Raw genomic sequence first — 16,190 nt, 5'->3', positions numbered from 1 at the left:
CCAAGATCCAAAACATTTCAACAATAATATAATACACACATCACATATTTCTTAAAGGGGTGGTCTACGGTGTATTTATAAGGCTTGGTTGTGTTTATAAGATGCAAAGCAATGAGTACTCATGCTTCACTTGTAGAAAATCACATTATTTTTTCATATATCTAACTTTGATTATATACAGCTAAAACGACTGTCATATTTCCTAGTTGTGGCTCTGATTGGACAGCTAACATAAAGTGCTGTGATTCGTCCTCATGTGATTTTCTGTCTGAATGAGACAGAAAAACTAAGAGCACACAGCTGAACATCATGTCTGCTCTCTAATAAAAAAATCTGACAAGTGTCTTTTACATATGTTTACGCTATAAGCATGTGTAAGTAAGATAAAACGTTCACATACATTTTGTGAGTTGATATTTGAGATGTAGAAAGGAAAGCATCTGCATAGAGACACAAAGCAAACATAAGATCACAACAATGTTACAATAGTAAACATAAGCTCACAACACAACAACATTAAAAAGCAAACAAGCTCACATTACAACAACATTAAAAAAGGCAAACATAAGCTCACAACACACCATTAAAAATCAAACATAAGCTCACAAATAAATACAAATACTTGTTTTATACTTTAGCAAATTTAGGAGAGAATACATAAATATGATAAAATATTAAGATCAATCACTTACATCTGGAATTTCTTGTACTGTCTCAAGGTAATTTGCGCTTCATTGCCAACACTGCCCCCTAGTGGTTTGGAGCATTTCTATTGTCAAGCAAGTCAAACATCATATGTGCTGCACGGCGCTGCAACACACGGCAGCTGGAAGTTTCGCACACCAGACGCATACATTCGCATGATATTTAAAATTAAACTATTCAGATGGTGCACTGTGGCATAGCAGAAATATGAACAGTGTCCTGAGATGTGGCTGAGCACCGCGGATAGGACCTGATAGAAACCTATGTTTAAAATTCTTAAATGCATGGCGCAACGTTGCGCGTCACCGAGCGGTGTGCGACCTGCTTTAATGTGTTAATAATTGTGTTGTAAGTTTATCTTTGCTTTTTTTAATGTTGTTGTGTTGTGAGCTTATTTTTGCTTTTTTAATGCTGTTGTGTTGTAAGTTTACGTTTGATTTTTAATAGTGTTTTTGGTGAGCTTACGTTTGCTTTTTTAATGTTGTTGCGTTGTGACCTTGTTTACTATTTTAATAGTGCTGTGAGCTTATGTTTACTATTTTAATAGAGTTGTAAGCTTACGTATGTTTGCGTTTTAATGTTGTTGTGTTGTAAGCTTATGTTTGCTTTTTTTAATGTTGTATTGTGAGTTTATGTATGCTTTTTTAATGTCATTGTAATGTAAGTATGTTGTCATGTTGTGATCTTATGTCCTTGTGTGTCCTTCTGTGTGATGTTTGCTCTTTTAATTTCATTGTTTTCTTTTATGTATTTTGAATCTCATCAAACCAACGATGCTTTCATGCTAAATTCAGAAATGGGACACAAAGGAGGAAAGAGTTTTCCCTCTCAAAAGGACGATTCCTGCAGTAAGACTAACTTAATTAAACCATGACCATTAAAAAATCTCAAGCACTAAAAGGTACTGCAGGCCCTAAATGACTCCACTATGCCATAATGAGGATGTGCTGCAGCCCACTGCAGGCAAAAGGGTTCTTAATGTAGGAGTTTTGTGCTATTTAGAGAAAAAGCCATAGTGGAGACCCTGTCAACTGCTGAGGGCAAGAGGGGAAAATGCAGAAACCATGGCTAAGAGCCAATATGAGCATTCAGTCCTACTTAAGGCAATGACAGAACACAATAAAGCCTCAAGGCCAGAGAGGAGAGTATGAGATGGAACAACAAGCCCTTTCATGGTTGATTTAGCAAACAATAGCCTTGGCACAGGAAGGGGAACTCTAAAAGGATGAGCTGATTATGAACAATCTTTTGTACTTCTTTTGTTTCGTCACTTAATCTCAGACTATCCAAATACACAAAAACACGCTATCAGAAATCCAAATCAAACCAAACTGTGAAAGAAGCCTATAAGATAGAGATTGATCACAATTCAGTCTCCACAAAGCACATACATCCCTTGAGAAGTCCAGCTGCCTCAAAATTCAGAAGTATGTTCTGTCCACCACAGCGTAATACAACTTTTCCTTCAAACTATATAAAGTTTTCATGGACAGGAATGAAGGTCGTGATGCATGAGGCTTTGTACATCCCCATGAGAATGTGTCATGTTCCAAACTGGTGCACATGCAATCCTTTCCACAACAGGGGACACACATGTGACATTGCACCAAAGAAACTGACAATTCCGGGAAATATGTTCTGTGCCTAAATATATTCAGACTGAGCAAACAGCAGTTTTCCAAAACATCTGACATTCAATACTGGCATTCACTAATTACTATAGAGATTCTCTGATCAGAATTTTTGGAGCAAATAACAAATACTGATGGTTCTTTATGGGGATCGGCCAATACAGAGTAACGATTCTGATACTTTAAGCTTTACACAACTTTAACATTGCATAAAGCACAATTTCCCTCTAAGTATGAAATTTAAGTGGAAATCTCCTCTTTCTAAAGAGAATAAATGATGTTGCACATAATCCCTTAAACACATCTCTTATAACCATTTAGTGAGGACATGCCATGGTCAGAAGCAGCTTTACAGAAAATAATAGATTAAACAGATAAAAAATTTGGTATAAGAAAAATAATTTGGAAACATTGCAAACGATGGACAAGAAATTAAAGGTTTAGAGTGTATATTTAATGCATTAGAAGTAAAAATGGATCTTCCTCTGCTTGTAAACCTATAAAGGAAAACATGCGACCGGTTTATGAGACTGCGAGATTAGTAAACACCAATCAAGTCATTAAATGTGATTATTGGTCAATCGATCGCAGCATCCCTACTAATTGCTTTTTATTATTTACTGTTTCTCTTGAGATTTACTTATAATGTACAGTAACACTATAACGTTGAGGTATTATTAAGACTTTCTTTACTACAAAATATAAACATACAGTTGAAGTCAGAATTATTAGCCCCCTGAATTATTAGCTCCCGTTTTTTTTTTTTCCCCAAAAGATTTCTAAACATAATAGTTTTTATAACTCATCTTTAATAACTGATTTATTTTATCTTTGTCATGATGATGACAGTAAATAATATGTGACTAGATGTTTTTCAAGACACTTCTATACAGCTTAAAGGGACATTTAAAGGCTTAACTAGGTTAATTAGGTTAACTAGGTAGGGTAATTAGGCAAGTTATTGTATAATGATGGTTTGTTCTGTAGACTATCGAAAATAAATAGCTTAAAAGGCTAATATTTTTTTCCTAAAAATGGTGCTTGAAAAAATAATAACTGCTTTTATTTTAGCCGAAATAAAGCAAATAAGACTTTCTCCAGAATAAAAAATTATTATTAGACATACTGTGAAATAATAACTCTGACTTCAACTGTATATAAAAATATTTTTAAAATTCAAAACTATATTATAATTTTATAATGCTTAAACATACATGTTTACAAATGTTTGTTTATCAAAAAAATAAAACATAATTTCTTCATTGACATAATAAAGTTGTGCATTTCCTATTAGAATTCAACAAGCTCAACCAAATATATATTTTAGTCGTGTTGTTTGTGAAAAGAATTTCGGTGGTTCAACTATTCAAAGATAGGATATACTTGATGCATCTTTTTAAATATGCTGAACAAAGGACACAAAACTAAAGCTGCCATCCAACAATTATTTTTGAAGTCGGCATGAAATCAAAATGTGCTCTTCTTATCTTTTTATAAGTATTATAGAGCCAGATATAAACAATGTATTTGCGCACTATATTATTTTGTAAAAATTCATATTCTCTCAAAATCTTTCATTAAAATCTGTTACCTTCAATGTATAGCTTTAGGACAGTGCTATTTATGTGGTCTTATTTTTCCCTGCTTATATCCAAATGTCAGTCTTCCTTTTGTTAGCAATGCCCATCTTCCAATGATCCAATTTGTTCCCAAAGAATAAAATCATGCATCAAATTACTTTTTTTCTAATTTTAGAACTGTTTAAATTGGATGAACAAATAGTAAACCAATAAAAAGCATGCATTTGATGGCAGAGTGTAAAGTGCTTACTACACATACAGTGCCATCTGCATACAGTGGTTCTTGACAAAAAATAAATAAATAAATAAGGAAAATTTTACAAAACTTTGGAGTATTTTCAAAGCAAAACATATGAATTGAGAAATTTGAGAAAAGCCATCCCCAAATAAGTAATTAGCAAAATCCTGGAGGGACTGACTATAGTATGCATTTGAAATACACATGAAACATACAGTATTAATTAGATACTTTACAACTGGTTTTGAGACGTAAAACACAATCGGATTGCTTTTATTGTGTAAACACAATTTAAAAACAGCCAAAAGAGTCCATATGCTCTCGGTCTACTGTTTTAAAACCTGATTCAATAAATGACCACTGAAGTTGCCATCCACATAATGATTAGTATATATGTAGCATATTCCTTCAATAGTAGCCTACTTGTGTTATGGATTGTGATCTGTGCTCAAAGTACTGTAGGGATGTATACAGCAGGTGAACAGTATTGGCACTTCTTTGTTTCAATCTTTAGCATCAACACACGTTTTGTTGCATACCACCTTTTCTCACATATTGTGTTTTGCTACTCAATGTCAAAGCAGCTGCATCACTGTGTGTGAGCAACAAACTAGCTAACAAGCAGGACTAGAGCAATCTGAGAATATCTATTAATTATTTTCCACTGTAAAATGTTAATACTCTCCTGCATATTGATTGTGGTTTCTTCATGCAAGTTATATGCAATATCTTGGAAATCTAGTGATCAAGAAAAAGGGCCTGTTTCCAGAGTTTTTATGGTGCATATCTTTTATTGGTTTAAACATGGCGCAGAGACAGGTAATGTGTCCTTATAGGTGAATCGCTTAATTGTTTATTCAACTAAATTGCTAAAAAACACTTTCATTTAATATAAAGATCATTGAAAAACTGTCCAGTCATAACGAAACACCTACTCTAATGTCACTTGTGTGATCATTAATATGTACAAGTCCTAGTGAGATTACAAACGTGACGTATTTTTGTTCTTATTTTTAAAGTTTAACACATCTTATTATATTTCCTATGTATGTAGGATTTTTTTTTAAACAGAACATCTCAGGGGTAAACGGGTATGTTTGAGAGTATACCATTCATTATTAAGCATTATTAAGCCTTCTATGAGCAAATTTTTAGGATTATAAATGACCTTGTCAATCCATTTCTGGAGATTTGAACCTTTTTTTTTTCTTTTTTCTTTTCTTTTTTTTTTTTTTTTTTTTGCACTTGCATAAGCCACATAACAGATATCAGAGAAAAATATTCTATTGCACCTTTAAAATAATGTCTGGCCTGAATAATAAGGTTCCAGTATTTTTCTTTTGCCTTGTAGTACATTCTATTAGTCCCCATGAGGAAAGCAGCTTATAAATATTACACAATTAAGTATTCAGAATAGGTAAAAATGCTGAATTTTTTCTATGATGGTTGGTGTAACAAATGTGGCTGAACAGACACATAATTATTTTGCTTTATTACACAAATGCTACACCATCAACCTCTCCTACCCAGAAAAAGACTGGATGATCAGTGTGTAAAATGATTTCAAGGTATTTACGACATGAAGGAATGCTCAGAAATGGACACAAAGACATGGTCAAGCTTCTATACACTTCTTGCTTAAGACTAAAGCTTTTAATGTAAACCTTTATTCTCTCTTTATGTGTAATCAGGTTTTGCAACAAGTCTCTTACTCATGTATTAATATTATGGTTTTAATATGTCTGCAATCAGTGTTTAACTCTACCACAGTTAAACAAGATCATAGATGGTTCATGTTTGATGTCCCTGCAAAGCTAATTTGGTTTACTGAATGATTGTTTACATTTCATTTACATTTCTGCATCAGCTTATGCCCAGAATGCATATGCAAGTCTCTAAGCTTTGGAACAAAGGACTATAAAACGTGCCTCAGGGAGTTAACTTCTCATTGGTCAACTCAGCTCCGGGGGGTGGCACAAAAACCACCCTTATAAAAGCTGGTGACTAAGGCCGCACCCCAGAAGAACCCAAGAGAACACTCAGAGAACTCCAGGGAGCAGGTGTGGACCATGACAAAATGGGTTAACCGCACATCAGCTCAGACATTTCCATCTTCAATACCCTTGCTTCTTTCTTTTCAGTCGAGAGTAGTTCAGTTGTTATGTCGCAAAACCAGAAGTCAAGACGATTAGTCGCTTCTAAACTTGAAACGATAGACTCCACCACACAGCTTCACAGGACAAAGAACCGACCACCAGCTAACCACGTGGGAACATTAGCTCAACAGTTCTTTACATCACAAAAAGAACGCAAGTAACACATCCAGATTACCACTGAAATAGTGTAAATTAAACGTAACCCTGAAGAAACCAGGGTAAAATAAATAATTTTTGGTTTGCTTGGAGGCATCACGGTGGTGCAATGGGTAGCACAATCACCTCACAGCAAAATGGTCACTGGTTCAAGCCCTGGATAAGTCAGTTGGCATTTTTGTATGGAGTTTGCATGTTCTCCTTGTGTTCGCATGGGTTTCCTGCGGGTGCACTGGTTTCCCCCAAGTCCAACAACATGTGGTCTAATTGAATTGAATAAGCTAAATTGGCCATTATGTGTGTGAATGCAAGAGTGTATGGGTGTTTCCCAGTGTTGGCTTGTGGTTGGAAGGGCATTCGCTGCGTAAAAAATATGTTGGATAAGTTGCCAGATCATTCCGCTGTGGCGAAATCTAATTAATAAAGGGACTATGACAAAAATAAAATGAATGAGTGAATGGTTTGCTTGGATTGGTCTTACAAAATCTGAGGTTTTTCCATCATTACACTCTCTCAAACTCTTATTTTTCTTCCTTTACTCCTCTATACAACTGTATGAATGTGTGTTTGTGTTAGGTGTTAGTTTCTGCTAGACATGTCAATAATGTTTCACTTTGTATGAAGAAAGATGGCTGTGCATATTTATGAATCTAATGTCTTGTTACCCTGCTTGAACATGGGATTTTATTTGTGAAAGCAATAACCATATTTGTAGTCAATCATCCATTTGAACGATTGCTGAACAATTTGTTTGTACAAAACCTCTCACTGGGTGTAATTTAACAGCTGATATTTAAAATAATATATTATTTTACAGTGCACATATTTGTACTTTACAGCTACACATTTGTACCTTTAGGGTACACTTTTGTACCTTTAAGGATTACTTTTATACCTTACTGTATTTTACATTTGTACCCTTGCAAGATACTATGAGGTACATTTTTTTTTTTTTGTTTTTAGGTATTAATATGTACATTTAAGGACCTGCCAGGAACCAAAAAAGTACTTTTTGAAAAGGTGTAGCCCCAGTGAAAGATTTTGTATCTTTATTTGTGGGAGTTTTGACATGGACTATAAACTAGTTAATGTCTGCCATTAAAGAAGAAAAAAGACCAACCAGCACACAACCACTGATGTTGCCACAATGTCACAATTACTAAATTAATTAGCCAGTCAGTTGTTGTCGCAACAAATCAAGAATTCTCACATTCACGGTCTTAAACATTTAGTCATCAGCTGACACAGAGGTTACATAACAACCTTCTATTATGGTTAGAACAGATTTTTACCAATGTAAATTCCTAAAATCTTCCTTTTATGTTCTTGATACAGTAGACAAATAGAGCCAAGATCTTTTTTCTTTCTCTTTTTTTTAATCTTCACGGCTAGTATGGATTATTAGATGAGATCTGGGACTGCAGTACCCTGTGGACATATTAAAATGATTGAAAAGCTTGACAGCTCCCAGCTGCACATGACCAATGGTAGCTCTAGTGTCTAGACTGAGCAGCGTTCAGGCCTGGCAGCACATGGAGGAAAATCCAGAGATGACTAAGCACAACAGCCTGCCAGCTTCTGACTATATACATCCAGCCCTCCCATGCCGGACCCCTGTCGCCTCATATTTGATCACGTAACACTTTGTATGTAAATAACATGCTTAATGTCCACTGATCCGGAAAGCCATTCCTCCAATAGTGCCTCCTTCTTTGCCGGTAAGGATTTCATTGTTTATACAGGGGTCATACACATGGAGAGACAGCCAGTACAACAACACCCCCTTAAGGAGTATCTTGTTGTTGTTGTTGGTGGTGGAAGGAAAAGCCAGGACTAAAGGAAGGCAGGTCTCCAGTGTGCGCCGTCAACACTAGATGTCAAGAAACTTTGCACGCGGCAGATGATAAGACAGGAAAAGTAAGATGGCTCAATTCACGCGCTCGCCTCTAAAGCTCTCCAAATATTCACGAAAACCATTCATTTTCTTTAACCATGGCAGAGTTGAGCTCCTCCTTGGGTGTCGCTGTAGATCTTGCAGAAATCCCTGTAAATCTGTGGCCGGGACACTCTCAGCCAGTTCCGTTAGGACTGTCACTCCACATTAAGTTGCTTCTCCTTTAATCTGCTGCTGTAGGGTAAAGTGCAGTCATGCTTTTACATAAGAAATTTGTTCTTGTGGAACTTTGACTGCTTCATCCACCCTTACGTGATTCACACAGTATGCTCATGTGACTCAAGGACAGCGCTAACCTTTCCCATCAAGGTTTTTTGTTGTTGTTGTTTTTGTTGTGTCCTTCCATGGTCTCTAAATTTGCCAGAGAGGTCGATCTTGTTTTGCTGCTGCACGCAATCGTGTTTCTCAGAGTTGAGCTGTGGATTTATGAATTATGCATTGGTTTAATATTTAGGTACTACTACTGTCCCAGCATGTCACGAACTAGTTGTGCATTTTCGTGTACATTATGTGCCGTTTTACATTGCCCTTCGCTAGGAGTCTCTATGAATGCAAATGAGCTTTATGTTCCCTAGCCAATACAGTGGACATTTGTTTAATTAGAGTAGATGGATTGCAAATCCTGCATTGCAAATCACGTCGAAGAGCGAGGGTAAATGTTTATTGCTTATAACTAATGAAAGCAAAATCTATTCAAACTATAATGATCTAAACACACATTGTCATTGCACGCCTGATACAGTTGTTTTGATTTTAACTGTTAAAGTGAATGATTGTTTACCATTATAATAACTGGTTTATATTGCTTCTCAATCTTGTTTATTTATTTATTTTTTATCATTAATCTGTTTTTTTCAATTAATTGAATGTAGCTTCAGCAAATGTAGCCTTAATTACATTTAACTGATCAAAAATTCCAGTAAAGACTATTCCATGGTTACAAAATAATTAGTATTTTAAATAATCTTTTTATCTCTGATTATGAAAAGTCACACTTCAACAAAAGTATTTAACAACACAAGTCTTTTCAATGTTGAGAATAATTTGAATTATATATATATATATATATATATATATATATATATATATATATATATATATATATATATATATATATATATTACATTTAATGTGAAGGGACATGTGACACTGACACGAATAGAATATTATTTTTAAAAATTCTGTGTTGATGTTAAAGAAACAAATAATATTTTAAATATATATTCAAGCAGGAAACATTCAATTTATTTTGCAACAGGCCTATTGTAAAGGATGGATTTAGTGATTTTGGGGCCATAAGTAGGGCCAGACAGAATCTGCTGGACATTTATTGCTATTTCTGCTAAGAATTTTGTAGAAAATCTGCAGATTTATGCTGAATGATTTTGGGAGTAACATACCTAAAAACATAATGTATGTAATAAAAATAATACCTTTTTATATTTTATTTAATGTTTACAATGCAAAAACACATTTGGTAAACAAAGCTCTCTCATATATTAGATCTACTAAAAAGACAGAAAATACTAATTTACAAACTGTATTGTAAATAAATTACATGAACATTTTCATATTTATCAGAAATATTCATTCATTCATTCATTCATTCATTCATTCATTCATTCATTTTCTTTTTGCCTTAGGCCCTTTATTAATTAAGGGGTTTATTAATCATTTTTATTAATCATGTACAGATTCCATGTGGGCCTAGCCATAAGAAATTATTTTGTTTATAAAAGTAAACCTGTGACCAAATGTAATGATCACATAATTTTTTTTTTCCTATATATATATTCATTCATCCATTTTCTTGTCGGCTTAGTCCCTTTATTAATCCGGGGTCGCCACAGCGGAATAAACCACCAACTTATCCAGCAAGTTTTTACGCAGCGGATGCCCTTCCAGCCGCAACCCATCTCTGGGAAACATCCACACACACATTCACACACACACACTCATACACTACAATTTAGCCTACCCAATTCACCTATAGCGCATGTCTTTGGACTGTGGGGGAAACCTGAGCACCCGGAGGAAACCCACGCAAAGGCAGGGAGAACATGCGAACTCCACGCAGAATCGCCAACTGACCCAGCTAAGGCTCAAACAAGCGACTTTCTTGCTGTGAGGCGATCATGCAACCCACTACGTCACTGTGACCCTACATTATATTTGAATATTAAAAACGCAGCATTGCTGATCATAAAAACACTTATTTCCTATACTGACCACAAACCTTTGAATAGTGACTATAATTACATTATATTGTAGCTATTTATGTTTGATGCTTTAAAAAACTTTAAATTCCTGTGGTGGACAGGTACTCCTTCAATGGCAATGACCATAATAAATGTCATAATAATTAGAATTTGTACATATGGTTTCTATTGTTAATGTGGGCCTTCATATATTAATATAGAAAGCAAAATGAAAGAAAGAGAAAGATGAGTGAAATCTTGGAATAAAGGACACGAGGAGCCAATGAGTATTCAGTTCCATCCGTGTGCACTTAAGGGCAAAGAAGAACGACGCTGGAAAGATTTATAGGAAATTTCACCTCTCCACATTTCCACTGAACTGGAGGGATCGGAGCGGAGCCTGTGCTTCGTGATTAGAATCTATAGTTAGAGAGAAAAGGTCAGTGGTAATTAAAGCACAAAACCATGGCGAAACCACAAATATCGAAAGGTCTGCAAAAAAAGGATAGATTATACTATCCTGCCCCCTAGTGTTCGCTAATTGACAAACACGTTTGGATTAAGAAATAACGTGCTGTGTGGGGTTTTGACAGTTAGCACCAAAATACAGCAGTTTGATTGGACACACACATTTAGATATCAGTAACAAAAGATATGGCCATTTTATTTGCTTTTGTTTCTTTTTGCTAGAAGCCTAAATCCGATCATTTGAGATGTACTTAGATGTATGTGAATAAATGTATTATTTTCTGAAGAAACGTTTTTGAAAATATTTGTAAAGGTAATGGCTGTAATGACTGAAGTCATCTGTATTATTATTAATATTATAGGATACTCTTAAAGGTGTATCATGTATTATAACTGAATGGATTGAATAAAAATACAAATGTCAAAAAAATAAAATATTACATTCATTAGTCATTATGTGCTGTTGGGGATGTTTTTATCCACTCTGGGGTAATTTTGAGTCTTAATTTGGCCATAACTTTTTCTCTGTTTTAGCTAGCAGAATCACTTTGTTTTGACATATTTTGAGAAAATGCTTTAAATAAAAATAAAAATTAAATAAATAAATAAATAAAAACAGAACAACACACTCGAGGCAATTTTACAAACTTCGGGATGAAAACATCCATTAAACTAAACTGCTGTAAAAATGAATCAAACAAATATGTTTTTCAATTTGCATAAATCTGTATTTACTGTAAAACTACTAAAACATTACATGATTATAACTCTTTAATTGCCAAGTTCATAAATTATGTCACTCTTTCGATTAAAACAAAACAGACAAAATGATGTACTTTCAATATTAAAAAAAGTAATTGTGGACTGGATTTTTTTTGTCTTGAGACTGTGAAACAACATTGTCTTTAATGCATTGTTTTTGATTCATTTTATTTTTTTTCTCCCTAATTTACTATTTGTGTCTGTTTTTGTCCCAAAATATACATGTCAGCTCTCAGAACTACATGGCGTAAACAAAAACAAAGACTGTGTATTTATGCACCGTCAAATGTGTTTATAATGGAAGTCAATGGGGCAAAAACAGTCACCAACAGTAAATTAGGGAGAAAAAAAAAATGAAATTCTAACAATGCATGAAAGCCAATGCTGTTACTAATCATTCACATGTCCAAGATTGTAATAAAAGGTTAAAAAAATCCAGTCCACAATTACTTTTTATAATGAAAATACGTCATTTTGTGTCTTTTTTTCCACCAAATCAGTTACATAATTTGTGAATTTGGCAACTAACAAGTTAAAATGCTGTATTTATTTTTTTTAATTGAAGCTTTGATCAGGATTGAGGTTAATTAACAGATTTATGCAAAAAAATATATATTTATTTGATGCATTTTTATAGCAGTTTAATTTAGTGGATGTGTTCATCCCTAACATAACATAAGGTAGTAAATTTGAAAAGTGCTCAAGGGTTAAATAAATATGTTTTATTTACAGTATACAGATGTTTAAATGTCAAATAAATAAATATTAAATAATTATGGCTTTAGTACCAAGTAAAAATAAACAAATATTTGTGAAATGTAATAACAGCACTAATATTGTACTCATATATAACATTTATATACTAGTTAAAGTAACCTCTTGACTGAGATCTTCACACAAATTTCACAGATTACATTGTGCATAACTATGATTGGTTCTGGCTTATTGTTCAATTTGTAAAGCCAAAAGTAAATTCTCATGGAAGTTGATCAGGGACAGAAGATGGTTTCACCTTGTCGATGCAACGTAATGCTTGGATAATACAATTTAAATGTAATAAAATATTAATATCTGTCCAGGTACCATTTTTTAGACAAATGCAAATACAGTCTAATTGCTGTTGTGTTTGTTGATGCATCAACAAGATGAACCCACTTTTGCCCCTGATGGCCTAATATGAATTTCTTTCCCACAAACTTATATTAAACTATACTTCTGCACAATGTAATTTGTGATTTTGTGTGCTATAATACAAATTAATTATACATACTATAATACAATATACCTCAGTCAAAACAGTTTATTACAGGCAATTTGTTTTATTTATTATAAAGATAACTTAATGTTGATTATGCAAATCAATGCATGGCTAAAGAGAGTTTTCGATTTTTGATTAACTATTCCTTTAATGATTGACTAAAATAATAATTTTATCAAAATCAGCCGAGAAAAGAAGACCCTCAGAGTTTGTAAACCCACAACTGATGGTGCAAAATGTAAGATGCTAATAAATTGAAGTAAATAATATTATACAAAAATTATGTTTAGGTTACGTGTGTAAAATAACTGCATGAAATGCTTGAAGGTTGATGTCCACACTTGTGTACCATTATCTGAACAGATTATGTTTTATGCAAAAACATGCTAAAATTCTTCACTCCATAATACAAATATTACCAGAAAATATCTCTAGTAAATATATGATAGATAAATAGAATCTAGATTCAAAAACAAAAGATATAGAATAGAATAGAATAGAATAGAATAGAATAGAATAGAATAGAATAGAATAGAATAGACTATCATTAGTTTACAGTACCTGCATAGCATTATTCATGTATTAATTTTCCTTCGGCTTAGTCCCTTATTTATCAGGGGTCACAAGAGTGAAATGAACTGCTAACTATTCTGGCATAGGTTTTGCACAGTGAATGCCCTTCCAGCCACAACCCAGTATTGGGAAACACCCATATACTCTTACATTCACACACGCTCTACAGCCATTACAGCTTATTCAATTCACCTATAGCGCATGTCTTTGGACTGTGAGGGAAACGAAGCTCTAGGAGCAAACCAATACGGGGAGAACATGCAAACTCTACACAGAAATGCCAACTAGCCCAGCTGGCACTCAAATCAGCGACCTTCTTGCTGTGAGGCGACAGTTCCTTATTAGCATTGTTCTTCAAATGTTATTCCATTTTCTCTTGTTTTCTATTTTTATTAAATTTTAAAAAATACTGCAAGTTTATATTTGTCAACAAATTTTATTCAATCCCAATAAAACCCTGAGCTCAAAGCCCCCCTTGTAGACATTTCAACTGTAAAATGATTTCAAATTATTTTATTAACAGAAATAATAATCAATATGAAAAATTAATTAACAAATGTATTTAGTTAATTAGCTTGTTTTATTGTTAGTTTGTTAATTTTGAATGAAAAGCTGGTTCGCACAAAACATACACGAGGAAACACTATTTTATGCCACTTGGTGGCACTATTATACATCTCAACACGAAAGTGCACTTGGTTTGGTCCTAATAATCTGATCTCCAGTCATTGTCCATGCATGATGACGCTTTGTCTAATAAGATAAGACTTTGAAAGAACTATTGTATTAATTTGCTGACAATGCCTTATTGGTTTAATTTCCAATTATTATTATTTTTTTTCAGACAGCTTATGCATAAAAAAAAAATGTTGTTTGAAGCTAAATTAATTGAAATTGTTATTTAATGACTCTGACAAGACATTATAGCATAAACATGCTGTGTAACAGGCACATATCATGTTAATACAGAAAAAAAGTGAGTCAAATTTACATTTTTGTTTTTCTTTGTGTGTTTTGTGTACAGAATGACCTGTTGGGCTGTTTACTGTTTATAATTGTGTCCATTTCTATGTTTTAGCCGTAAGAATGTTAAACTAAAGAGACGAAAAAGAAAAACAAATGTCATACAAAAATGATTCAGCATGAGTCAGGACAATATCTGAAAGTATGTGATGTAAAATCTTTTATTTCACAATACACGAGAGCCAATAGGATTTGATAAATTTAACACACCTCAATTGTCAAGGTTTTATAATGACGTATAAACTGATATAAATTACTCAACTGATTTCACTTTATTTGCACACCACGAATTGAATTTGTGCAACCTGAAAGGTCAAATGAGCTGTGCAAGAGCTTTAATTAGGACAGGAAGAGTATATTAAATAATAAGTGTTCAATAAAAGAAGACACTGTATTGTTTAGATCAAACTATTATAATTATTAATGTATACTGCTACTGTTTGTTGTATTGCAGTAGTAATAACAGGTAACACTTTATTTTAATGATCTAAGTAGCAATTTTAATGTCAGTTTATTCTACAAATCCTTATGTCTACTATTGATACTAAAGCCTTTTATTCTGTAGTCTGTTAATACTCTACTAATACTCTAGTAACACAATTTCTTATAGTGAATATAATGTCTAAATTGTACCATCAAAATAAAGTGTAAATCATTATATAATATTATATTATATTATATTATATTATATTATATTATATTATATTATATTATATTATATTATATTATATTATATTATATTATATTATATTATATTATATTATATTATATTATATTATATTTGTGACCACAAAATAAGTCATAATATGAAAGCTAAAAGTTTTTTGGTTTTCTAAGTTGTAGGATAGAACAATATTTGTGCAACTACTTAAAAATCTAAAATCTGAGGGTTAAAAAAATAAACAAATATTGAGAAAATCACCTTTAATACGGAACAATTTAAGTTTTTATCAATGAGTACAAGTAATAAAAAATAAGTTTAGATATATTTATGGTAGGACATTTACCAAATATATTATTTACTTGAATATATCTTAATATCCTAATGGTGATTGACCTGAAAATAATTGACCCACACAATGTAAAGTTGGCTATTCCCAGGTTCAAATTTACTCTAATAAAATATATCCTATTTGAATTCAAATTTCAAGTCTAGAAAACTATTTGTACTGTCTATTTCAAATGCAACAAAACAAATATTTCTGTCATCTGGTGGTGATTCACTGTGATCTGTCAACACAGACTGAAAACAAAGCAGGCTGAAAACATGTTTAGACAGGTCATTGACACTGGCAGTAAAGAACATTTAGTTTTTAACACACAGTATACAAAAAACATTGACAACCTTTTTAGCATGTTCATTTTACTTTTAATTATGTTAGTGGGTCAAGAATGTGCAGATGAGTTGGTTGAAAGACATCAACTTTCATCTGGACTGAAACCAGAAACCTTGACAAGACCAACGTCTAATTCTAGCTGACTCAAAGA

This window comes from Danio rerio, chromosome 14, assembly GCF_049306965.1.
Source record: "Danio rerio strain Tuebingen ecotype United States chromosome 14, GRCz12tu, whole genome shotgun sequence".
NCBI classification, from domain to species: domain Eukaryota; kingdom Metazoa; phylum Chordata; class Actinopteri; order Cypriniformes; family Danionidae; genus Danio; species Danio rerio.
Note: the sequence above shows the minus strand (reverse complement) of the source record.